Below are 25,330 nucleotides of genomic sequence, written 5' to 3'. Positions count from 1 at the left end.
CACTGGCAGGTTGGCCTAGATGCAGGCCAGGAGGCAGCAGCAACGTTCGTGATTACCAGAAAACACAACTTGGGTGACACGAACTTTGCTGCGGCCTCCTGGGCTGCTGCTACTCGTGTTGCTGCTGTCCTTGGCTCGGGGCTGCACTCTGCGCTTGCGCAGGGAGCCTGGCCACCGCCCTGGCACAAACGCACATGCATTGCTGCGGAGTCTCTCCTTGCCTTGCGCAGTAGGCAGCAGTAACAAGTGCGAGAGACCCGTGCCTGCATGCAGACAGTGGCTGAGGAACTTTAGCTGCCAGGACGGACGATGCCACACCACCTGCTGTAGCTTGTGTGACGCCCCCGGCAATCACCCCACCCCCTTGAAGAGAGCCGCGAGCCACATATGTGCACCGCCACATGCCACCTAGCGTAAGGTAGGTAAAAAGAGTTATATATACGGCGCAGCGGGCGGCCTACGTTTGGATTTGGGCATAGGGCCTCTTTTCTTGCAAGGAGAAGGATACATACATTAAATGGGGCTGACCGTCATGATTAGCCATCCGATTCAGGCCAGCCCGACCAAGCCAGCCTGGGTGTTCTGCTGTTCGCTGACTGCTGCATGATTATTCTGCCCAGACCATACTTGCCCGTTTTTTACAATTTGCATTTGTGGGGGGCACCAAACAAACCACGTGTGTACTAAGTGCGACTGTACTCGACTCCCATGCAGCACCGGATGATTTCATTAAAGTATCCCGTCAGACCTGCTGTGAACAAGGTTCCACTGCATGTGGAATGCACCTGCGATCGCTAGGCTGACTGGCCTCCCATTTGTTTTGCAGGATTTGACATCCTGGTGCTGCTAACTCTTCCCTAACTCTTCCCTAAAATGTTGCATAGCAACACAGCGGTTCACCGTGTGAAAAGGGAACATCCTGATGCGGGTGTGGGGGGCCTGGGAGGGGCGCCAGGCTTCATGACAAAGCTGAGTTAAAGGAGGATTTGTATGTGGCGAAATCACATTGCATACCAACGACAGGCTTCAAGGTCGGTGCTATTTGCATGTTTAATGTATGTGCCCAACCTCAATGCAGGGTCACATTCTTTGAATGGTACTTTTGAAATGTATAGAGGATGGTTGAACCTATACGAGCACTTTCGTTAGCAGAGCTGTCACTTCTGTATTTAGAGCAGCAGCAGAGAAAAGGGCATCTTTGGGCAGCAAAGGAAGTATGCGTCTTTCTCTGTGCAGGGTGTGTTTGGCTTTTAGAGCACACCAGACCCCTGACTCAGTTCTACCTATGAATTCACTAGCAGTCTCTCCACATTTTACATGGTCTAAATGTAATGATGTGATGGAATGAGATGCAAGGAGTCCTGCTGTCAAATTGCAAACTGGTACATGAGGTAATCTATGCTCAAATCCTGGCTTTCCCTCTATACCAAATTATATTATCCTGGTGAAATTTGAATACTTTTGGTCTCTGGGGTACGTCTCCTGTGGCTCCGATATGTTAGAAACCACAAACTTAACTGAAAGAGATGTTGCATGGAAAGTAATGGCAATAACGTCTACTATATATACCTGAGAATGTGCGGGTGGACATGGGGTTGGTATTGAGTTTGGCATTTATGGAAGTTGGGGCTGCTGCACCGTGGGCTTGGGCCACTTCCCCATGGGCTGAACAATTGTTCTTGCCCCTCAGGCCAAAGGCTGCCAGTCCTCCCTGCTGATCTCTTTTTTACTCAGCTTAAACCACTCCAATTTCTGCAAAATGCTGCTGTTCGCCTTATTTTTGGACTTCGTCAGTCCTATCACCTTTCTCGTTATCTTATCAAAATGAACTGGCTGGTAATTAAACAGAGGGTGCAATTTAAAACTTTGCGCGTTGTTTTTTGCTGTCTTTCCATGACCGCCCCTTCTATGGCCGCCAAGAGCATTAGCCCATATCTTCAACTTGAAACCTATGCTCTTCTGATCCCAGGTTCTTTGTGGCTCCTTGTGGTACTTCAGTTTCGCTTCTCCCACAGGGGTGGCTGCTCCTTTTCTGTTTCGGCTCCCTGGTAGAATTCCCTCTCACTCGATCTTTGCTCATTCATGCCCCTGGTCTCCTAGCTTGTGCTGTAAGCCCATAACATCGCTATTTACACAGCATTTGGCTGCAAGCATTTTCTTTGTGGGCTTAGTTCCAGGAAACTACTTCGCGCTTAACAAATAAATAGAAATATTCTATTAATAAAGAGGATATCAATATATAGCCGCAGAGTGGTTCAGATCATATTCACTGCTTCCACCAAACCGCCTGGCTCCAAACCTCCACCCTGCGTAAAACCAAACCCTTCATCCCACCGCAGGACTTCCGGGCCACAGTGCAGGCCCTTGTGATCTTGCACAGTGATGGGAGAAATGCCCTCCTGATGGGTCTCCCAGCCACTCACTAAGCTCCCCTGATATTAGTCCACCGCGCAGCAGCACGGCTTATTAGGCCTCCACGCAGCAGCACGGCTTATTACGGGTGAGTGGAATTTTGACAGAATCACGCCAGTCCTAGGCAGAGAAAGAGAATCTAATTTTTACATCACTTGACAAATTATTCAAACCAAGTAAACAAGTTTAAAAAGGCACCACAATCCAAGTGTCGGTCACATTTTCTCAATTAGTTATATCTATTGCCACCTTAAATTAACTATGAATATTAAAATAACCCGTCTAAACACAATAATACAAATATGTGCAAAAATGTACATACAATGATTTATTCATTTATTGGGTATTTATAACGCGTCTATACTGCAAAATGTTTTTCAAGGCGCATATAGATGTGAACAAATAGAACATTATTCAGAAAAACACTGCAAAAACTACAACAAAATGCATACAGTCCTCTTAAGAGAAGATATTGGTAGCTAAACAAACATTTGAAAGCTGCATTCATTCACATGGACAACAGGACTAATAGGTCTGCTGCACGTGCAACAGCAAGGCTTGAACATGTCATTTCTTCTGAAGCCACTGGATTTACTAAAGACACAGGCCTGTGATCTCTGGGAAGGGTGGAAGACATGTGGCTACAGATTGATTGGTGTGGCTTGCGCACAGACCAATGTACTACTGGGCTTCTCCAAGATGCACAGCCCCTGCTGCAGCAGGTGCAAAACTCCCACCAGATGTGTTTCACCCAGTGCCCCATCCCATCCCATACGGCAACAGCAGCAGATTCGGAGATGTTCCTTTTGTTCATCTCTGCCCCTCAATAGACAGACTTGGACTGCTTTGACATTCTCAATATACAACATCCACATGGGGAGCTGTGATTTGGCATTCTCCCACGTCTACTAAATGCAAGCATGCCTAATGCTGCATTGGCTTTCTCTTCCGCCTACTAAATGCATGTAGGTTTCTGCGTTTTTTACATTTGGTCTCGGACTACAAAATGAATGTGGGGTTCTCAGTGTTTTGACCTTTTCCTCAACCTACTAATTTAATGTGAGGTTTAAGTGTTTTATCTTTATCCTATGCCTACAAAATACAGATGGGTTCTCCAAGGTTTGGCCTTTACCTCTGCCTAGGGAATGAATGTGCTTCTCCTCTAACTACTAAATACACTTGGGGTTTTCCGTGCTTTGGCATTCTCATTCAACCACTAAATGCATGTGGAATTCTAAGTGACTTGCCCACCACATGGAATTGTCACTGCATGTGTTTTCATCCCATGTCTACGAGGTGTATGTGTGTCTTTTACTGCCCTGCCATACCCCGCTGCCTACAAATTGCACATGGGGCTATCAGTGCTTTGAAATTCTCTCACAAATACAAAACAACATGTGTGCCTAACACTGCTGTACTCTTAATTATTTGGCGTACTGCCCCTCTACTGACGCATCATGTGCTCATTGACACTGCACCAAAATACTTAGCTAAATCTCTAACTCCACCCAGGCCCTATTGTCGATTTAATTCTACTCTAATCTGCCAAGTCCCATCATAGCTACAATTTCCTTCCTTAACTATCCAGAGCTGCTTCCTGCTCTTAAAACTCTTACCACTGACTGTTCAAGTTTGTTCTCAGCTGTCTTTATTTGATGGTAGATTGAACCCAAGAGAACCTCATATCTGGAACCTCAGAAGAAACCTGTAGGGTTTGATCTGGCAAAAAAAAACGGGGTTCGAATTTTGCATGAACCATATAGCCCAGCCTACCCATGATGTTGTGTTTTTGTATGTATTTGTTGTTGTGCATCTCATGTGATCTTTGTTCACAAACATGGTACTCGGTGTGGGTAGATACTGTGACAAACTAAAGGTGTTTGTTCCTTCTCCCCGAGGGGGGAGCTTTCCCTCTTTGAGGCTTGGGAGGTTTGCCTGCTCCACAAAACCCTCCATAGCAGTCTGGGCAAGTGAGACCTCACAAGGAGAAACTCCCCCTTAGGGTTGCCGTGAGTAACTCACTAAGCCACACAGCCTAGTAGCATACATTGTACTAATGTACCATATACCTGTTTGACTGAAGGTAATGCTAGAACCTACCAGCATGAAGAAGGAAATGGGAATATCTCTTTAAGAGGTCATGCATAATTAGGGTTTCCTGTTTTAGGGGTTTATTTTCTTTTACTTCCAGGGGTGTTGTTCCAGTGTTTTCAAATATTTTCATAATCTGTGTTTCAGTGTTTTCCCCGGTTGACCCTTTAACAAAATTGCAGATAACTGTTTTTTCCAGCGTAAACAGACTTTATTGATTGTTTAATTGTGTGCATACTTAGGGTAATATTTTTCAGCACAAGATGTTATAAATACTTCATGTTAATCCAGTAACCTCTAGCATTTCGTCGATAGACACAAATGAACGGGGTCTGTAGAGAGAAACACACAGAACCACCAAACGGTCTAGGCATGTTGGGAAAACCAATCTTCAATCAATGATGGTCACACCCCTTCATTGTTTCAACATTTTCATTGTAATTTAGAACAATCACATACCAATGTCTACTTGGAGACACAACACAGAACAACAATAATATGTTGATAGAGCAAAGTGAAGTATACACAGTCTGTTAAGTAGATATCCTACTGTGAAGGTACATCAAGACAGGGGTCATGACAAATGAAAAGGTATAACATAAAATACAAGTGAACATAGTTGCAACAAGGAAAGGACAGTGTGTATTTTACAACTCATTTGTGTCTTCCTGGGTAGAATAGGGTCTTGGCCAGGAGACCTTTGTTTGGATCTCTAGCATTTCTACAATTCAAAATTATTGTAATAAATGATGCAATACTTTTTCAGGGACTCTTTGCCCATCCTTGCCCTTTCTTTTCTCCCCATAAAGACTTTAATTTGTGAAAACTACCTCTGCACATTGGCACTGGACACGGGCAAGGCCAAAATATCCAACACAGAAACCGATAAATCTGGCCGCTGTTGGTGCTTTACCACCCAGTGCTCATGTACCTGGCGATGCAGATTCTCGGGCATAGGCTCTGCCAAATAGGCACTAAACTGGGTGCATACAGCCTGAGTGTCATTAAAATGGTGAAAACGAAATGCATTCTTTTCAAAGTCTGGACTAAATTAATTTTTGTGGAAGGGATCAAGTACTTGCACGGCATACCACAAAGAGGCTTCACTCACTTCGAAAGACATGGTGGCTGATGGGATGTTTCTACACAGCATTGCTTGCCATTTTTCATGCATTGTTGAGTAGAATATATGTCTTTTCAGATTCCATCTTCTTCATTATATCAGATACAGCCATCATGTTCTCTTGCAAAAATCTAAGAACACAGTAGACTGTGCTTTTCTTCACCTCACTATCAATGTGTGCCCGAAAATCCTCACATTTCTTGCCTGAAGCTTCATCACTGAGGAGAAAAATCAGTAAAGGGTTGCCACATCAATAGTATGGTGTTCACTGCCTCTAATACAGAGAACCACCGGCTGAAGGAGACAGTTGGAATAACCTTTTCTTTAATGCCATACAAAGTGCCAAATGTTAGGTATTTGTGTTTCAGTTCACGTGCATATCTAAAAAGTCAACTACATTCCTGATCAAATCCTAGGACTTTAAAGCTGCTTTTAAAACTCCATCAAGTAAATGGCAAGAGTCTTGCACTGGGAAGACCTTGAAATCGGCATTGCCTTTACATAGATCATCACTACAAAGGCACAATACATCACTCGAACCCTTCCCTGACTTGCCGAGGACTTTCTGGAGTAATGCTGCAACTGAAACTGCATTGCAAGTTTCAACCACCTTTAAATCTGCCATGATAGTACGGCACACTCATCCACTTCTTGGGTCACAAAAAGTGAAGAGGATGGCCACTGCTGGATCACCATGCATCTCGGGCATTTCATCGACGGTGATTGAAATGTTTACATCGCCTTGGACTAACTCACTGATGTGGCCAATGTCTGTCATAAAAACCTCAGGTAGGTATTTCTCATACATTTGAGTGGATCTGGCCTATGTTGTGGCAGCTGGAGCCCGTCTGCAGAAAAGATTACCAATTGTGTCATATTCCTGGTGCAAGCTGGTCTAGCCTGCACTAAGGCGTGTGCAAATTCATGTGCCACATCCTTTTCATTGTCGGGTTTTCTTTTACTACGCATCAGTGTCTCCATAAGGGACATTTGGTACAGACCAATTTCAACATTTGGCAGATCTTTCAACCTTAGGTGGGTCTTTGAAGAAAAATGCTCCGCAATTCACCTTGAAGTCTTTCCACTTACTAATGAAATTGTTACTCTACAAGCCTTGCTTATTAACCATTTATTTCCATTGCGTTCTTCTACTGTAAAATCTTTGTGTTCCTGTGCATAATCCTCAGCGGTCTTGGTTTTGCAGGGCACTGCTCAATGTCAGAGAAGCCTATTGGAACAATTACAAAAGAAGACTACTTATTAGAAGAAGCATGACACTAACTTTGTCCTTCAAATTCAATCCCAGTACCTTCCCCGCAACATCTGGTCTTCAAGTCACATTCTCTTACCGCATTGTCAAGGACCCATGTCCTTCACTCTGTAAAATTTTGTAAGCATTTTTGTTGTAAAAGTGCATTGTTTTCCCTGTGATTTCTATAAATAATTAAATAAGTTTAAAACATTCTTTTTAAAAAAGCATCAGTCGACCTCAGCCAAATACGTAATGTTACCTGGTGATGATACGAGAATCTACTAAAGTACGCTATTTTGCTCCTGTCTTTTATGGCTAGATAAGAGCTCCCATGCAGTAATGTGGATAACAACAAAAGATATCACAGCAAGTGGGGCACGTGCTGGGTGGGTCAAGTGAGCAAGGTTGAACATATTAATGTGCAAACTTACCTTGGGCATATTCAGATGTCTACTATTTGGCTTCTTAAGTCCAGTGGCTACTATTCTGATTGCTCATATTCATTTGTGTTTGCTGCAAAGGAAAAAAGACATCAGCATAAAAACACTGGCAGGCAGTAAGAGTCCCAGTAATATATCAAGCTGTCCACATGGCGGAACATACAGTTTTCCCTGCTTGCTGAGCATTAAACCCCAGCTATCAATTTCACATTCATCAATGGGCAAGGAAGGGCACACACACATGATTGACAGCAGCATCTACCCGTCATTAAAAAAGGGGCCTGCAACATGCTGCTCCCAAGATGTTTTGGACTACATCTCGCATGATCCCATACCACTGACTGTGCTGTCTAGGACTATTGGGATTTGTAGTCCACAACATGTGGAGAGTCAAAGGTTGCAGACCCCTGCCTTAGAAGAAAGTGCACAAGACAAATTAGCATTTGCCCCGTAGTTTATTCCTCACACAATTCAATGTCTTGATTAAAAGCAGACGTATTTCACTTTCACCTTCACCCATTGCCCTGGCCTCTCCAGGTCACTCGAGTTAATCAGGGCATATTGATAACTTTCACCATCTGCAACCCTGGGGGGTGTCCTCAGCAAGGAGTATCCAGCATTGCAAGAGTGGGGGGTAGGGGGCGAGCCACAAAAAAAGGCCTGTTACTTTTCCCCCCAAATGCAGTGCGTGCAATTCCATAGGTCTCATTCGCGCCGCCAAACCTGCCACCCTCTCCCCTAATCTACTTTTTTGGTAACATTAGTGGCAGATGGCATTTTAACACATAACAAAAAAAATCAATCTTCAGGATCATTACAGATGCAGGAAACTCATCTATAGAGGGCTCTGTTATTCCAACAGGTGACCTAACACACTTTTTGATTTCAAACTTGCATTCAGGGACTTGAGGTGCTGAGTTTTTAACTGTGAAATCCAGGACTGCAACTCACAGAATGCAACATTTAAACCAGGACTGGACGAGTGTCTTCCTAACGGAATGGATAATGTTGGAATTAATATAATTTTTACATGGGAAAAAACTAAAACATTTGGCATATTGGGAAAATGAGCACAGGAGAATAACAGGATTTGAAAAAGAACAAACCACAGGATTTGAAAAAGAACACACCACATTGATCAAGTAGGGAAGCCTGATCTTCTGGTTACAAGTTCTGTAAATTGGTACTTCACCAGAACCTACGTATTTCCTTTTTTAAAATGTGTTTTCTAGCATGTACTCGTGTCCAGTGGATTTATTTCTGAGCATCTGCACATTTGTCCAATAAAAAAGTCTAATATCAGAAGGAAAGGTACTTGTGCAAGTTCACACAGTTTAGGGCTGGTGGTCAGACTCAACGGCATTGTCTGACCAAAATGATATGGGTCACAATAGAGACATCACAGTGCCGTGGTCCCCTTGAGTGACATCTCAGGAATGGACATCCGGTGATCCTCATGACAAGCTGGTGTAGGCTTTAACAATATGCTTTGGAAACTTCAGGCTGCATTATGTTAATAAACAATGATTGATCACGGACACATACTGCCAGCTCTTAAAACGTCCAAACTCTAAAGGCATAATGACTGTTAACAGACCAGTAACCAGCCTGGTTACATCATGTGGGAGGGAACAACACAGCGACACAGTTGCAGAGAATGCTGCATTAAAATGATGCCATGTTTACAATCCAGACCTTCTAATCCTAAAGTCTATAATTTAGCCATTAGATGATATGGTATCTGGGGCAAAATACATGCAAACCTCCTTATTTGCATATGAATTGCACCAACAGATGTTACTTCACAGAAAAAGGACATTGCAAGGAGCACTGTCTTTGATACTTGGAGGCACCATGTAAATGATGGAAATGACTTTAGAATAACTGGTCATGTTCTGCACTGACACCTCATGTATTCAATTTATCACAAACTCCACCCATTCAAATTTTCCCCTTCTCTGTTTGTCAGAGTCATCTCATCTGCCTCAATCCCACTTGCGCTTACCCCTCCACCCCCAACCCCACTGCAACTAACTCAATTTTCCCTTTCTAATCCTATACAGACCAGGACCTGGAGACCCCAGGTGGTGGCACAATGTGCCATCTCTCAGTCAAACCTCAGCCCTGTTAGCCAAGTAGGTTGGCGACTGGCACAGTGCAAAACATCATTAACATATCATAATAACTTTAAATGGAACAGCTTGCAACATGATCTCCTTTTGCGCAGAGTTGTGTCAATAATGAGCAGGTGTCCCAGGTCCCAGAAAGTATTGAGCAACTTTACAATTTTTTAAATAAATTGTGCAATGCACAGGCTCTTGTGCTGAGCCCTCTCATGATTCACACTAGCCATTCCAGGCACCCAAACTCTGGGCTTGGCTAGGCAAACACATTTGGCAGCATCACAAGTGTTCCGAATGATGGAATAAGTAGCCATAAGTAAACCAAGTGGCAAATAACTTTGTGGTGCAAAATATCTAAATTACACACTTATCACTCCCTCCCATTCACAATTCTGAAGGGACAAAAGTCCATGCTAATTAGCTCCATCTTCATTTCTCTAGGAAGATCCCTTACGATTTTGTCCCGCAAATATCATGAAACTTAACACATCCTGCCCTGAAGATGGATTTGCTGAAATCCGAAACCCGTCGGCACTCATGAACATATAGCAGTGTTTTGGATGAGTGATTGAGCATAAGGAACTTTACTGCTCATTTGTATGACATACACATACATCAATTTGATAAAGGACTTTTCTGTCATTATCCTGAATGCATGAATTCAAGTGAATTTTTTGGTTTATTAGAGTAGACTAGCAGCTTGGATATGTCACTGTGTTTAACTATATTGATGAATGCCTATTCTGTATTATTTTGTGTTGTGCACACTGACGTCTAATCAGTGTGTTGTTTATGAATTCTGCTATAAATTAATATTTTGTTTACCTGTTCGACCGGTTTTTACCATCTTGTTGGTTCCTGACTGTGCTAAATCAGGGGGACAGGCTTATTTTTTGCACAGATGTGCATCACTTGATAATCATAAGGAAATTTAATAGTGAAATCTGCACATTCAAATGTTTCTGTTTTATTGACCAATTGGGACTGCGGCCTGCAGGTAGGAGACCCCTGTTCTCAACTGGCCATAAAAGTACCCGGGATTACATCCCATTTAGAGTGCAGCACAGGGTTACCGGCGGGCAACATCCGGTGTATGTTTTCTTCTTAACGGGAGAGGTGTCCCACTAACAAATGTAGCGCAGCTGCTTACCCGCACCCACCCTTTGCTCCTCATGCCCCCACCCCGTTCGGTATGCCACTGGACCTCGGTGTGCGCTCTGAGCAAGTGTACTGTGCACACAGGCTTTGTGTGCACAGTGCGTTCGCACAGAGCAGATTTACTGTGCACAGTTGTTTGCAGGGGCTGGGGCAGAGGCAAGCCAGAGTAGCCAGCACTGAATATGAGGAAACCATTCATTTGCTTCACCCTGCAAGGTGCGCGATAACACATAGAAAAAAAAGAGGCAACCACTATTACCGATTCCCTTTCCAATTCTGCATACCTACCAATGTGGCCCCCATCCGGAGTCCCACCTGTGAGGTGCCACCCCACCCACTCCTCCTCTGGCAAACTCGAGCTGCACAGAGGCCTGGCCTGGCCAGGAGGGAGCCCCAGATCAAACAATTATATTCCTGTGAGGCTTGGGGAATATCGTTTTTCTGAGCTCCCCTCGTGGTCAGGCCTCTGTGTGGCTCGCATTTGCCAAAAACAAAGAGCACGCAACAACACCAGGCCAAGGCCTGAACTTACCTTTATGAGAATGCTGGTCCAAGTCGGCAGGGATGGGCACATGCGGCAGCACAATCTAGGTGGTGTCAGGAAGCAGGAAGGAGACATCCATGAGGTGCCGCAGCCACTTATATGGAGGAGGCGGACCAGTGAACAGTCGTGAAGCCCACAACTTTCAAAGACCGATTGAATGCCCTGACTGAGACGCTGGAGACCGCGTGTATCCAACAATGGGAGAACCATTGTACTGCAGGAAAGCAGAGTCCTGCTGCAGGTGGTGGCGAGGCAAGTCTCTATTGTGGTGTGCGGGGTGCCCACCCAAACACGGCGAGACCATCCGAGAAGGTAACTAGAAGCATGAGCAGCTTCCAAGCAGTAAAGACCATGTATGGCATAAAGGAAGCCTAGAACGAGAAACCAACAAGCACGCAGAAATAAAGAGTCATTAGGAATACGAGCAGCTTCCCAATATCCCACTTGGCATACAACAGAAGGACCACTGAAGAAGAGGGCATGACGAAGAGAAGGAAGGATAAACCCAGTACGGGAGAAGAGCACCTGAGCGAACGCAAGAGCCTGCAACATTCCCCAGCATGCATAGAGGTAAGAGGGAGAACGGCAGAAGTGGGAGGTCGCCGGGCAATGGAAGACGAGAAGAGGAACTCGACCCAGTACTCACCAAGAGTTACTCAATATAAACGCATGTAAGTAGAACTGTATAAGGTTGAGAAGGAGGGGATTGAATAATCCTGTATGGAAAATCAGTGAAGGTTCCAAATCAAAACCTAATAACAAAGGGAAAATACTATATGAGCAACAAGCTGCAAAGATAAGAAACTGTGACAAGGTCTGATAACAGAGGAGTGCAGGCAAGTTTGTCAAGTACATAAAGTGGGAATAAAGAGAGAATCCATAAGTGGGGAAATATCAAGTGGGCAGAATCCACAGCCAAGCTGAGAGCGCCGGGATCAACAGACTGTGGGATGTCTAAAGCCTCCAACCAACAAGTGAGGAAGCATCACAAGGATGTTTGGCCTAAATACTTTGTTAAAGATAAATTCAAATCCAAGAACGTTGTAGAGGAATTACAAGAGTTAATTTAAGAAATAAATGTTAAAATGGATTTCTGAACTCTGACCTGGAGGGGCAGAGGTTCAGAAGGCCAGCCTAGTTTCCGAGAACAGGGTAACCTCTGGACAAACCAGACCAGTCAGGGTAGCTATGGCAGGCGGTCAAGACCAAGTCTCAGGAGGGGTGAGGGTGACTGAAGGACCTCAATGAGCACACAAAGCAAGGACACTTACAAATTACTCCAGACAGGTGTTATATCAAAAATATAGACACATTCATTACAAAGACTTTGTAACATAGACCATAGCAGAAGAATCACAGTAACACTAAGTAAACCAACACAACACTATCAATACAATGTATATACAAGACTATTGGGGTCTTCAGGGTTAAATGCACGAAATATGTCGACAACCTAGAGTGGAAGGAAACAGGCAGTGCAGATAGTCTTTAGGCCCTTTTTGACCTTGACAATACACCTAACTAAGAGGCAGTCGAGCCCTAAGAAGAGAGGAGCCTTAATAGTATATGCAATGCAAGCGCACGCAGTTGTTCCAACAGACAAAATAGGGTCTCTTCAGGGGTCTCTAGCAGCTCGGGAAGGTGGATGAGTCAATACAAAACAAGTTCCACTATTCAAGAAGGACATCCACTTGAAGGCAGAGGCAGTTCGAGAGTTCGGGGTGGAGTCGCTATTTCGCAATAGCAGTGGAAAGGAGAGGGGCCCCCAGGGGCCACTTGTGCGTAAAAATGGGCCCTTGCACTAGGAGCCACCAGTTTGGGTATGGAGTACTCACCGGTACCCGACACAAGCAGACCCAAACTTCGCCAGTTCAGTCTACTTCGCTTGCAGGTTCGAATGCACAAAAAGGACGTCTCGGCACCTTTCAGTTCCTGAGATACAGCGATGATTCCCAAACGAGACAGTGGCGATTTCTCCACTCCGGGTGGATGAATCAACCTAGTTTCACTGCAGCAGGCTTCAGGGGCAAGAAGGTCACAAATGCAGCGGACTTGCAAAAGGCGTTGCCGCGGCAGGGCAAGACGGTAACCGTGTTCACTCCGGTCCTGGCTCACTCGTCTCACTTCAGACCTGGGAATGCCAAGTGTAAGAAATTCGATGTGAGGGTGCCGGGACACAGAGCTAGCAGTATACCAAGTTTTGTGGACCTCCTCGAAATGGCAGCGGTGACAGAGCAATGCAACTGGGTAAGCTAGTCAGTCCACTGGTTGGCCCAGAGACACTTCCTAGAAAACCTACTTGCAGGGTTTAATGAAGATGCCGAGAATAGTTGGTCCCACTATTCCAATGGGTCGAAGCGTCTTCGCAGACTTTCTAGGACGACCAGATGCAGAGGGGTCCCACGGGACGACAGCGGGCTCAGGGTGCCAAAACTTCCAGCGGGTCACCTGCGGTTCCTCGACTCGGCTTCGTAGTTGCAAGATACTTGGATCCTATCCTTTGTTCAGTGAGAACTCAGGATCGACTTAGTGTGGGTGTTTTTGGCCTCCTCTTATCCAAAGTTCCCTTCGCGCCAAAACAAAGAGGACACAATGGGAGATCTGCTCACAAACACACACTCCATATGTGGACCAATCACGGACCGCGGTGGTACAGTCATTCATGGCACTCCAGACTCTTTGGCATCCAGGATGTGTATTGGAACCAGACGTTCCAGCCCACATCCTGAAGGCACACACAAGGCATGCATAAGCCCGCAAAAGCATTGGGTTTCGCGGGAAAGTGCATGACCAAATAAGGACTGACCTAGGGAAGGTGAAGGGGCAAGATGGCCAAAGGACAGGACAAAGAACCTCGTGACATGGCCATTTTGGAGCCAAGCCACCTATTCGTACCAAACACGGTTAACGTGGTTAACATGGCAGGAAAGAATTAGAAATAATGTGAAAATATAGCTGCCACCAGTCCCACCAGTCCTGTCCATGACACACCTGCACAGTTCTTAAAAAATCCTGCAAGAGTATCTAGGGCCTTTAGAAATGACTATAGACCCAAGGGTGTTGTATGGTAAGATACATTGCACATTTGTTACATATTGCACAAAAGTTGCAACACGGGAAAAGGACTAAGGGAAACAAAATCTCCCAATACTGACTGTCTTAAGGGCATGTCAGTTTCCTCATAAAAAGTGAGCGAAAGCCCAGAGGAGTGCAGCTGAAGGCTGTGCTTCTCTGGCAAAGTCAGTTAATGGTGTCTAAACAGCATCAAATAGTTTGGGGGTTGACACATGGAGGGAAAATTACATACAATTATGAAATCTTTGCTAATAATAAAGAGAGACTATTACTGAAGATGTTGCTAGATAAATAACAACCAGAATAAAAAAACATTGATGTAAAGGAGCCGCCGGAAACGACTGGTTTATCAGGAGAATCAAGTAAATCTCCTGGAACTGTTTACGTTTAGTTTCTTAGTGGTAGGATCAGGGTAGAACTATATTTGGCCAGATTCATTTTCTTTTTTTTGGGACTTCCTGACGACAGACATTCCCCTTTAGTTCCTTTAGATACGTAGGAAAACCCCTCTAGAATAGGGAAAGGTAGGCCGTTCTCCATTCTCTTATGATTAAATTAAAAGTAGTTTAGAAATGTCCTCCAAGAGTTCGACTCCTTCTTCCGACCCACCACAATCCTCTGTTCAGACACTTTTTGAGCTGCATGTTAGCATGTGCAAGTCTTTATCTGCTTGGTGGCACCCTTTTAGATATAAGGATATTTTCATTGTGTCCTCCCTCCGCTTGCCATCCCTTCCCTTCCACTTGTCTCTCTTCTCATCGGTGTTTCTACCCCACGAACCTCCATGACGCCTCGCCAAATATTAGCCAAAGAGCAGCTCGTTCAGCACAGCGACGACGTGCAAATCTTCCCACCTGCCGAGCCATTACTGAGTCACTGACTGCCGTTTTCAGTCCTCATTTTTTGGTTTGAGTTCTGGGACTCGTAGTATTTTGTTTCCCATTATAAATTTGATACAACTCCAAGTTCCAGAACTCCAAGAAAAAAAAAAAGAACTGGGTAGGTACAGTTTGTTCAGCTGTTGGTGCTGTATTCTTTTACTATGTCTGTACATGTGCATGGTGTTGTGCATTATGTCCTCTGTTGTCATATACTTTGGTGTTGTGCGCTTGTAGATATTTTTTGTGCGCAAAATGGGGGGTACCGGAGGTAGCAGAAGATCTTACTTCAATGAAGTTCACTTCATCTTGTGCAGGCAGGGGTGGACTGGTAACCAAAAGAGGCCCTGGAAATAATTTTCCAAGTGGCCCCATTTTACACATTTTTTTGCAATCTCAAACCTCTCCAGAGTTCCCTATACACCAGTCCACCTCAGCGTGCAGGCCTGTAGGAGGGACGCGCACAGCCAAGCGTTTTGTTTTCGTCCAGACATGTTCGGCAGCATGACAGATGTCTCTTTTTATCAGAGATATCTGCAGGGCAAAGTAATAGACGAAACCACCTGGCGTGAGACCATCGTGAAAAACATCCACATGGAAAAAAAAACAAGTTTCACTTTGCCGGCCGTTTGTGCGTGGCACATGCTGTAATAAGGCGACAATTTATGAAGCAAACCCAGAGAGCACACGTGTACTTAGTCAAGTTTGATAGGCTCATCCAGCCCTTTTTACCTTGGGCTATTATGTGTCGCACATGACACCTATAAGCCTACAGTATTGCTTTAGAGTACAGATAGGGAGAAATGGCATATGAGGAGGGACACAAAGCTTGTAGGTGTTGTTTATTTGCCCACCCATTGACTGACCATGCCCATGTTCCTGTCCCTCCCCACCCAAAACACCTCTAATGAGAACTCTTTGAGCTCGCTTTAATCAAGCCTCACCATCACACTTTGCACATGATGTGCCTTCCGGTGTTTTTTGAAAGCCATAGTCTGAGAGTTAATGACTTAATTTGAGGTGTAAACACGCTACTGGTTTTAATAAAAATGTCTTAACCAGGTCTGCCTTCAGCCACTCGACTTAGAAGCACTCTGTGTTTCCATCACTGAAGTCCTGTTAAAAACAAACATTTGCAAAGCCAACAGTTTCGGCTGGTGTATAAGAATTGGGCATTTGCCAGGCACTGCTAATAGATACCTATGTAGTCGCACCATTTTGCACCCGCTACCATCAATGGCCAGTTAATACCACTACGGCAGTGCCTGGCAAGTGCCTTTTCCATGCCTACACAAAAGCCCAAACTGTTGGAATTGCCAATGCTTGTTTTGTTCAACTTTTGTATTGTGGTATATGTAGCCCTGCTTTTTAAAGTAGGACTTTCGAACTACTAGTACCAGAATGCAAAGTGTTGTGAGTGCACAAGTCGAGTACCCCTGAATATCTCACATCTCTAATAAGGAGAGCCCCCTTTCCGGATTTAGGCCGTTTTTCTAATGCCAGAATGCTGGATTTCCGCTCTGCAGTGGGTTTTTATCTGCTTCTGCAGGCAGAGGTTTATGATCTCTGCGCTAAACATCTTTGCTTTCTAACCCTGTGTGGAGACGCTCACCTCTGCTAAGTGAGGCTGATTGAGGTCTGTTGTTGGCTTCCCAGTCACTTTCTTCGTCGTCACTTCCTCCTAACCTCCCAGTTGTCAAGCACTTGGGCTATCTGCATATGGGAAGGGGCAGACCCTTAACAAAAACAGGAGATCCTTGCACTAATTAGGAATTCCTAAATTTACAAAAGGGGACATTTGAGGCTTTAATATAACATTAGAAGAAGCCCTTGTTGCATGCAATAAGAAAGCAAAAATGTATATGAAAGCGACAAAATATGCAATCTATTTTCACTTGGAATGTGTTTCTGTAAATGCAAACTAGACCCGTTGTGTGTAGTTAAAACACATTTCCCCACTTATTGGCTGCCAAGAGCCATGCTAATCCCTACCATTCCAACAACCTACCTGTCTCTCCCAGACTGCTCCTGGGATCTCTTTTTGCTGGCTCTATCCAGCAGTAGCATCAATCATTGGGGCTGTTGGAATTATTTCTGAGCAGTCTTTGACGAGCTACTGGCTTATTTGCAGCTGTAAATGTGTTGCTGGTGTAATAAAAAATCTTAACCAAGTGTACCTTTAGCCACTTGATTTATACCTATTCTTTGCACGAAAGGTTTTTTTTTTTGTGTATAGGTATTAGTATTAGATAGGTAAGTAGGTTTATAGGTACTAGATAAGCATTTGCACATTTACTCAGCTGTAAAGGTAGGGGCACAAGAGGGTTGCCCACATAATTTATGTACCAGCAGTGACATTTGCAGTTTTACACATTCATTACCAAAAGAAAATCTTGTGGGGGTCCTTTCTGCCTTGACGGTGAGCATTTTGATTACAAGGAAAGTTAGCAAGTTCCTCGCCCACATCTGCTGTTAAAAGGTACTGTCAGTGTTAATACCGCACATAGGATAAAAAATGACAGGGTGTGAGAGCTAACACTCTGATGGTATTATATAAAGTAACTTAAAGACCATACAACGATGAGAAACACCACCTAGGATCCCAAGGAATCCTACCAATCAAACAGAGACCCAAAGGGCTATAACAGCAAAGGGAGGTTAACTTAATACATAAGACTCTTGACAATGTTCAAGTAGGAACAGTGCTACAGGATAGAAAGAATAACCTGGATTCAAACTCTTGCTCCATCCTGAATCTTCTCGATCTTTCATCTGCCTTTGACGCGGTCAATCATGCCATCCTCCTAAATCGCCTCTGCGATACTCTAGGCATCTAGGACAGGGCACTGGCTTGGCTGACCTCCTTCCTTTCAAATAGACACTGTGGCAGAAGGGCTGTGTGGACCTGCTCTTTAGCTGTGGCGGCTAGACTGTCTTTTTTGTTTCCCTGAACTCTTTGGATTACTGTGGCTGGATTGTAGTGAAGAAGCTGATCCTCCTCCTCTCCCTTTTTCCAGCCGTCAGCACGAGCGAAGCAAAAAGCGAATGGTGAAAAGGACGCAGTTGCTTTAATTACTTCGATCCTACAAGGATTTCCCTTTCCGTGACACAAAAGTCACGTGACATTCTGCCGGGCATATAAGTATAATCGAGCCGCCTTTGCGGCGTAAGCCCTGTGGCAGAAGGGCTGTGTGGACCTGCTGTTTAGCTGTGGCGGCTAGACTGTCTTTTTTGTTTCCCTGAACTCTTTGGATTACTGTGGCTGGATTGTAGTGAAGAAACTGATCCTCCTCCTCTCCCTTTTTCCAGCCTTCCGTGACGCGAGTCACGTGACATTCTGCCGGGCATATTAGCATAATCGAGCCGCCCTTGCGGCGTAAGCCCTGTGGCAGAAGGGCTGTGTGGACCTGCTGTTTAGCTGTGGCGGCTAGATTGTCTTTTTTGTTTCCCTGAACTCTTTGGATTACTGTGGCTGGATTGTAGTGAAGAAGCTGATCCTCCTCCTCTCCCTTTTTCCAGCCTTCCGTGATGCGAAAGTCACGTGACATTCTGCCGGGCATATTAGCATAATCGAGCCGCCCTTGCGGCGTAAGCCCTGTGGCAGAAGGGCTGTGTGGACCTGCTGTTTAGCTGTTTGACGGCTTTGGCGATTGGCGTTGAGTCCAACAAACGCGAAGAGCGTTGCCAGTCGATTCCAGGCAAGCACAGGTAAGAAGTCAAATTATGGCTGAGGCAGGCCCTCTGACTTGCTCTAAACTAAAGACATGCACACTGGCTTTAGACAAAACTGTGTCTCTAGAGGGTAATACGAACACTAGAAAGTGCGAGCTTGAGGGCTACAATTGGTTGAGTCAAAAGCAACAAAATAACACACTGGATACTGTGGTACACACTGTCCAAACGGCGCAAGCATTACAATCATCAAGCACTAATGCCTCTGTGTTTCCATCATTAGCACAACAAGTAAATATCTTGCTAGAAATTCATCTGCTATTGCCGCAACATTACGATTTGAGGCTGAAGGGAAAAGTGAAGCAGACCCTGCCCCGAAAGGAGATAAGTTAACCTCTAACAGCAGCAAGGAAACCTTAGGAAACAGTGAAATCATGCGGGAGGACGATGCGAACAATGCTAAAAGCAACGTTCACCCAAACAAAATCTGCGCGTGCAGTTTACACGTTAATACAATTGAAAACTCACAAGACGGAACCAGAGAAAATGCGATTGAAATCAACACAGCGGTTTTTGATTCACCGTTTGACGTAACAGACATTGAGCTTCTGCAACTCGAGGTACCAGTCATAACGTGTGAAGAAAACTCAATGAGATTTGTTTACCCGCCCACAGAAGGAAGGAAAAAAAGACGTGCTGGTGGGAAGAATTTTTAATAAAACAATAGTAAATCCAGAGCAAACATGTCATAAAACGTCTGTTTTTCCGATAAACAAGGACCAGTCAGAAAAAGTAAACGGAAACATGGTAATTACAGAATTAAGGCTTGCGAAAGGTCCATCAAGCCCGAGCAAAAGTAAAAATGGACAAAACAATAATGAAAGCCTAGAGACAAATGGCTGCAAGCTGACTAGCGGATTTGATTTTGCAGGTCGCGAAGCACGCCTTACAGAACGTCTAAAAGCCGACTTTGAAGCAATGAAGGGTAAATTAGCAGAAAGCTTTACCGCAAACCACAAAGATAGCCAAGCACGTGCAGAGTCTTTTAAAAAATCTGCGAAGAACAAAGAACTTCTAAATTTCCAAACAAGTCCTAAGGTACAAGGCCGATTAGGGAGTCGTGATTCGAACATTGAAAGATTAATGTTTAGAAATCAAATCCACGGCACTCCTGTAATTACACCAAATGACAAACCGTATGTCTTTCAGGAAGAAAGCTGCTGCTTAAGAAACTCATTACAGCCGATGGTAAGCAGCTCAACGCCAGTCCAGGCGTCCTCTTCAGTCGATGTCAGTCCATTGACGCAGATGACCACAGAAGCTCCAAAATGGGATGGACGTGCCATGGCAAGAGAGAGGAACGACTCAAAATACAAGTCGTCAATCAAATCCAATTTGTCAACGGCGGCCGCAATACAAATTCATAACAATGTACTCGCCGCAACGTCGCTGGCACGGATTCCATTCATCAAACTGTATGAATCATTTCATGATGAACTACAAAATAATAGCGCGCAACTTAGTCATTTAAATGAAAAAAGCAACAAAATGGAAAGGGCAAATGCATTATTCACACAACAATTCGAAAACAAAGCGTCTAAAACTTGGACCCGGCACACTGAGCAAAGCGCACAGATTAAAAATGACTGTATGGAAAAAAATTCCTTACTAAAATCTTTAAGGTGTAGCTCAATGCATGGACCTTTGCATTCCAATAACGAGTCTCAGTCTCCGCGAGCCTGAAAGAACCGGAAAAGATCACGGCAATTCAGCCTTCTGAAGGCAGAAATGGTGGTAATACATCAAAAACACCAGAAAAAAAAATGATACAACTGATTCCCTGCGTCAATCGATCGAAACACGAGTCCAAAGACCTCACGAGAATGCCCACTTACCAACTGGGGAACCTCAGACGGGACAGGCGGGTGGCAGTGACTTGCCACCGGCTGATTTAATTGTTTCTGAGGAGTCGTCTTTGTCAAGGAAAACAAAAATTGTGACAATTGGTGAAGTAAATGCCGAAAAATCCTCGGGCTTGCCTCACTTTTCGACTGACAAACTAACTTATGGAATTTTTGGAGGCGCAGCAAAAAATATCATACGTGAGGCAAAATCGGCTCAATATAAGTAGGAAAAGCAGTGCCCAGCTAAAAAAAAAAAAACCTGAGAACAAGAAAAACCTGGAGGTAACAAAAAAACACTCAAATGGTTCGCGAAAGTTCATACGAAACTTGCCTACCCCAGTCAAACAAAGTCTCTTTGTAAGGGATAATCAAGTTCAACAAAAAGGACCGGAAAAAGAGAAAGCTCTAATAAAAATAACAGGAGTAACAGTTAAATCTGACACGAAAAATCCCCAAAAAAGAATGCGACTAGACTCAGAAAACGTCTCCATCCAATCTGTACTATCTTCGGTGGATCTCTGTGATCTTTCAACATATTCTGATGACTTTGAAGAAGAAAAGACGCCTGAATCCGAAGAGTTGGATGAAACATGTCAGTCAATTACGAAGGAACCAAACGAAGGAACCACTAAGCGACTTTTTATGCAATCAAAGGCAAAATTTGCAAAACAAAATGAGCCTCAAAGAAAATCAGAAATTACAAAAAAGCAGCAAAGCTTACCTGTACCCAAGGACAGCCAAGAGCGGGACAGAGCGATAAAACATCATGTCTCATTAAATCCAAAACTTACACGAGCACAATCACAGACTAATTTACTTGCAGCGGAAAATCTTAAACAAACTGAAACAAAAGAACTGCAAGGAAAAATACGTATTGAAAACATATTCCATGAGGAAAACGACGTAAATCTAAACAGAGGCAATGTCATTCGTTTACTGCATTCAGTGCCAATATTGAGCACAGTAACAACAAATGACATTGGAATAGTGTAATACGTCTCAGAAGAACGAGGTGACCAAGTTCTACTGCACATAAATTCAAAAGCAGTACAAAAAACCATCATGGCGGCAAAAGAAGAACTACTGTTTATGGGCTTCGAGATTTCGGATGAAGACCTACCGATTTCAAAAAATTCTAGAGCCTCAAACAATAGCAAAAATGCAAAAGATTCTAATGAACAGCGCCGTGATACTTTGAGGAATCATTTGAAAGCCAGTCGGTTTGATCCATCGCAAACAAGTGATGCGGAAACAAGAAAAAGAAAACATTAGCTAGACAACAACGACCGAGAAGGGCTGGTCACACTGATTTCATGGAACACGCAAGGTTTTCAACACCTATTTGATGACTTCCCAATTGATCTGTCAGAAAAATGTTTTAATCTGTTTACAGGAGACATGGTTACGAAGTCCGCCTGTAAAGGACGGGTACCTGACACTGCTCAATCCAGTGGAAAAAAACGCCCAGGGTCGCCCATCCTCTGGCCTAATCACAATGGTGAAAAACGGAACCACCTGGGAAGTTTGCGGAATTGAAAATCCAAACAGCTTTGTACAGGCAACATTAATTCACAATCCAAATGGTCAATTTACGGATTCAAAATATCTGCTCCTAATTAACCTGTATTGGAATCCAGTGAAGATCACAACTGAGAAGTTCATCCAATCAAAAACGAATATAATTGTCAAAAATCAAAGGAAATACCAAGAACTATCAATAATTATATGCAGTGATATGAACCTATCATGGTTCAATGATGAAATGAAGCTCATCTCATCACAAACAAAGGATACACAGAATACAATCGCAAAGAGAGTGGGTTGGGACAATGAAATGGACGCAAGAGACTGCAACATGGTAAATGGACAAGTAACTGGAGACATACCACCGATGTTCACCTGGAGAAACTTTGGCCACAAAACGATCCTTGACTACATATAGACATCAAGAAATGTATGGACTAAGATCATAAAGTTACGAATTATCCAGACAAATCGAAGTGACCATGACGTCTTGGAAATGTCCTGGCCTTTAAGCCAGAAACCGGTGGCAGCGTTCTGCAAACAAATAGTAGAAGTAGATCAAGGGCGAAATCGGTTACGCTTAAAAGAAAATCAAATAAAAGGCCTAACAGAGGAGTATCGATCCCTATCTAACACAACAGCAAATCCGATAAAACTATGTCTCCCTATTGCCTTACCAAAAATTGAGCAATCCAAGGATCCTAAACAACAGAAAAACACACAGGCATGAATGGAGCAGACTAGTAAATGACCAGAAGAAACTGCTCAATAAAGACATAAGAGTTAAAGCGGAATATGGGAGCGAATGTCGCCTTATATATTAAACAACGGAGACAAAAATACCGTAATTGGCAAAAATCATTTTCCTGAGCAAGAGATCAAGAACATGGCGAGATGATGCTATCCTTGATTCAATCGAACAACGCGAGAGAGATTTGGCGCATTCTAAACAACAACAACACAAATCAAACAGACGTGTTAGCAAATGGAGTCTCCGAGGGAGCCTGGCAAAATCATTTCAAAGGCGTTTTCGAACAATCCAGTCTGGGCCTAATAACAGACATGAATAGTGAGTTAAAGCGATGGGAAGTATCGGAAACCAAGGACGACATACAACATGCAATCTCCAAGTTAAAAAATTCAAGAGCAGCAGGGCCAGATGGCATCTCCAATGTAATGCTAAAAGCACATAAAACGGAATGGTCCATCTTCATTGCTAACCAAAAATCACTCCCAGTATCCTGGACCGAGGCGATTGTTGTGCCAGTTTTCAAGAAGGGGGATCGGACTGACCCAGTCAACTATAGGCCAATCGCCCTTCTTGATACTATTGGAAAGATAATGGCGACCTTTCTCCAGCAAAAATGAACAACGTGGGCTTCCAATAAAGGAATCATGGACTGCCGTCAGACAGGTTTTACTAGAGGAGTCCGGACGGAGATTAATCTGACTATAGTAAACCTACTGAAACTGGAAGCTTTACTGAAAAGCTCAAATATATTCCTTGCCTTTGTAGACATGCAACAGGCTTTTGATACAGTCAATCGTGAACTTCTATGGAGAAAACTGAAAAATTGGGGTTGCGCAGAAAATATTCTACATCCAATAATGGCCTTCCATTCAAAAACATTGATTCGTGTAAGGATAAATGGAAAGGGCGAATTAACTGAAGCAATAGCCACGAATAAAGGGGTAAACAAGGTTGCCCTTTAGCTGCAATCTTGTTTAAACTATTCATTGCAGATATCCCGGATGCCTTAACAAACATACACTGTTTCTCTCCAAAAATAAATTGTCACCAAATTTGGTGCATAACTTATGCAGATGACCTGGTTTTCATTGACAAAACTCAAATAGGATTACAGCGACTAATATCAGGTTTACAACAATACATGGAGAAAAATGACCTAAGAATCAACGTAAAAAAGACCAAAATAATGAAGTTTGGCCCGGCAAAAGGAAAAAGAAACCGAGACTTCAAATGGAAGATCGACAACGAAGAAATCGAAGCAGTGGGTGAAATACGCTATCTGGGAGTTCTAATAAATAAGTCAATTCGAGAAAGAAATTGGGTATTAAACCTGCTGCAACAAATGAAAACGTTTGCTCTACAAGGGGCGCGAATCCACACCTTGTTTGGAAAGTTCAGCTTAATCCCAGTGCGGCAGTTTTATGTGCAAAAGGTAGTCCCTGGAATCACATATGGAGCAGAAACAGGATGGAACCTAGACCATAAAATTTGGGCACAACTAGAGGGAATCTTCTGGCGGCCAGTGTTAAGCCTACCGAATTATATCTCAATCACTGTAATATGGTACGAACTTGCGTTAGAAGAACTATATGGCTGCGTCGTCTGGAAATCCCTAGCGATCCTACAAAAAATGCTAATCGCAAATCCAGAACCTGCATATAAGTTATTAGCGCCAAGAGATAATTTGGGATATACTGGACTACTCAAGACCTGGACACAAAAGCTAGAGGAAGTCCTAAAGGTGAGCGACATCAAGATCGAAACTTTGCTAGACCAGCCTCAAATCGCAAAGAAAAAAATAAAACAATGGTTTTGGATTCAAAATCTGTACAAACACAAAGATCTATCGACTGCTCTGGACCATAGTCTTGTAATTAACAAATTAGATAATCTGCCACAATATTTGCAGAAATTTCCTTCTCGTCATCATCTAAATGGATTCTTAAGATTGCGTCTAAATGCCATAAAAACAAAACAAATGTAAGTGGCACGTCACATTGAAAAATCAGATGACAGCAGTTGCAGATTCTGCAGGACTAACATAGAATCACTTAAACATCTAATAACAGAATGCCCAGAACTTAAGATCTTAAGGTCAATCCACCTAAAACAATTTGCGCCAATAAATGACAACATGGATGAATGGTGGCTAAGAATCTTAGGTGGAAGTTCAGTTCATCTGACGTGCTCAGTAATAAACTTTCTGGAAGCCTGCTTGGATATTGAAACTTAAATCTGGGCTTGTGAATTGTGATGGAGGATGGTTGTTTTCGTAAAGGTTATGATAAGAAATGTGTTGTGATAAGTTTGATTCAAACAAAAAATTACAATAAAAAAAAAAGAAAATAGACTCTCCCAAATGCAATTGGGCACTTTTCTCTCC

At 43.6% G+C, this 25,330-nt stretch overlaps 1 long non-coding RNA gene across 2 annotated transcripts in view; it reads right to left on the bottom strand.

Moving 5' to 3' along the window:
- Positions 1–2,727: 2,727 nt before the first annotated feature.
- LOC138492152 (uncharacterized) overlaps positions 2,728–25,330 on the bottom strand; it is a 181,652-nt gene continuing 159,049 nt past the window's right edge. For both annotated transcript variants that reach the window (XR_011276151.1, XR_011276150.1), the window contains exons 2-3: positions 7,310–7,391; positions 2,728–6,854 (exon numbers count right to left, since the gene is read on the bottom strand). This is a non-coding gene — a long non-coding RNA (uncharacterized lncRNA). The remainder of the gene's footprint in view (positions 6,855–7,309; positions 7,392–25,330) is intronic.

This window comes from Ambystoma mexicanum, chromosome 10 (assembly GCF_040938575.1).
Source record: "Ambystoma mexicanum isolate Mex_15411 chromosome 10, UKY_AmexF1_1, whole genome shotgun sequence".
NCBI classification, from domain to species: Eukaryota; Metazoa; Chordata; class Amphibia; order Caudata; family Ambystomatidae; genus Ambystoma; species Ambystoma mexicanum.
The sequence above is the reverse complement of the archived record's forward strand: the minus strand, read 5'-3'. Positions and strand labels throughout refer to the sequence as shown.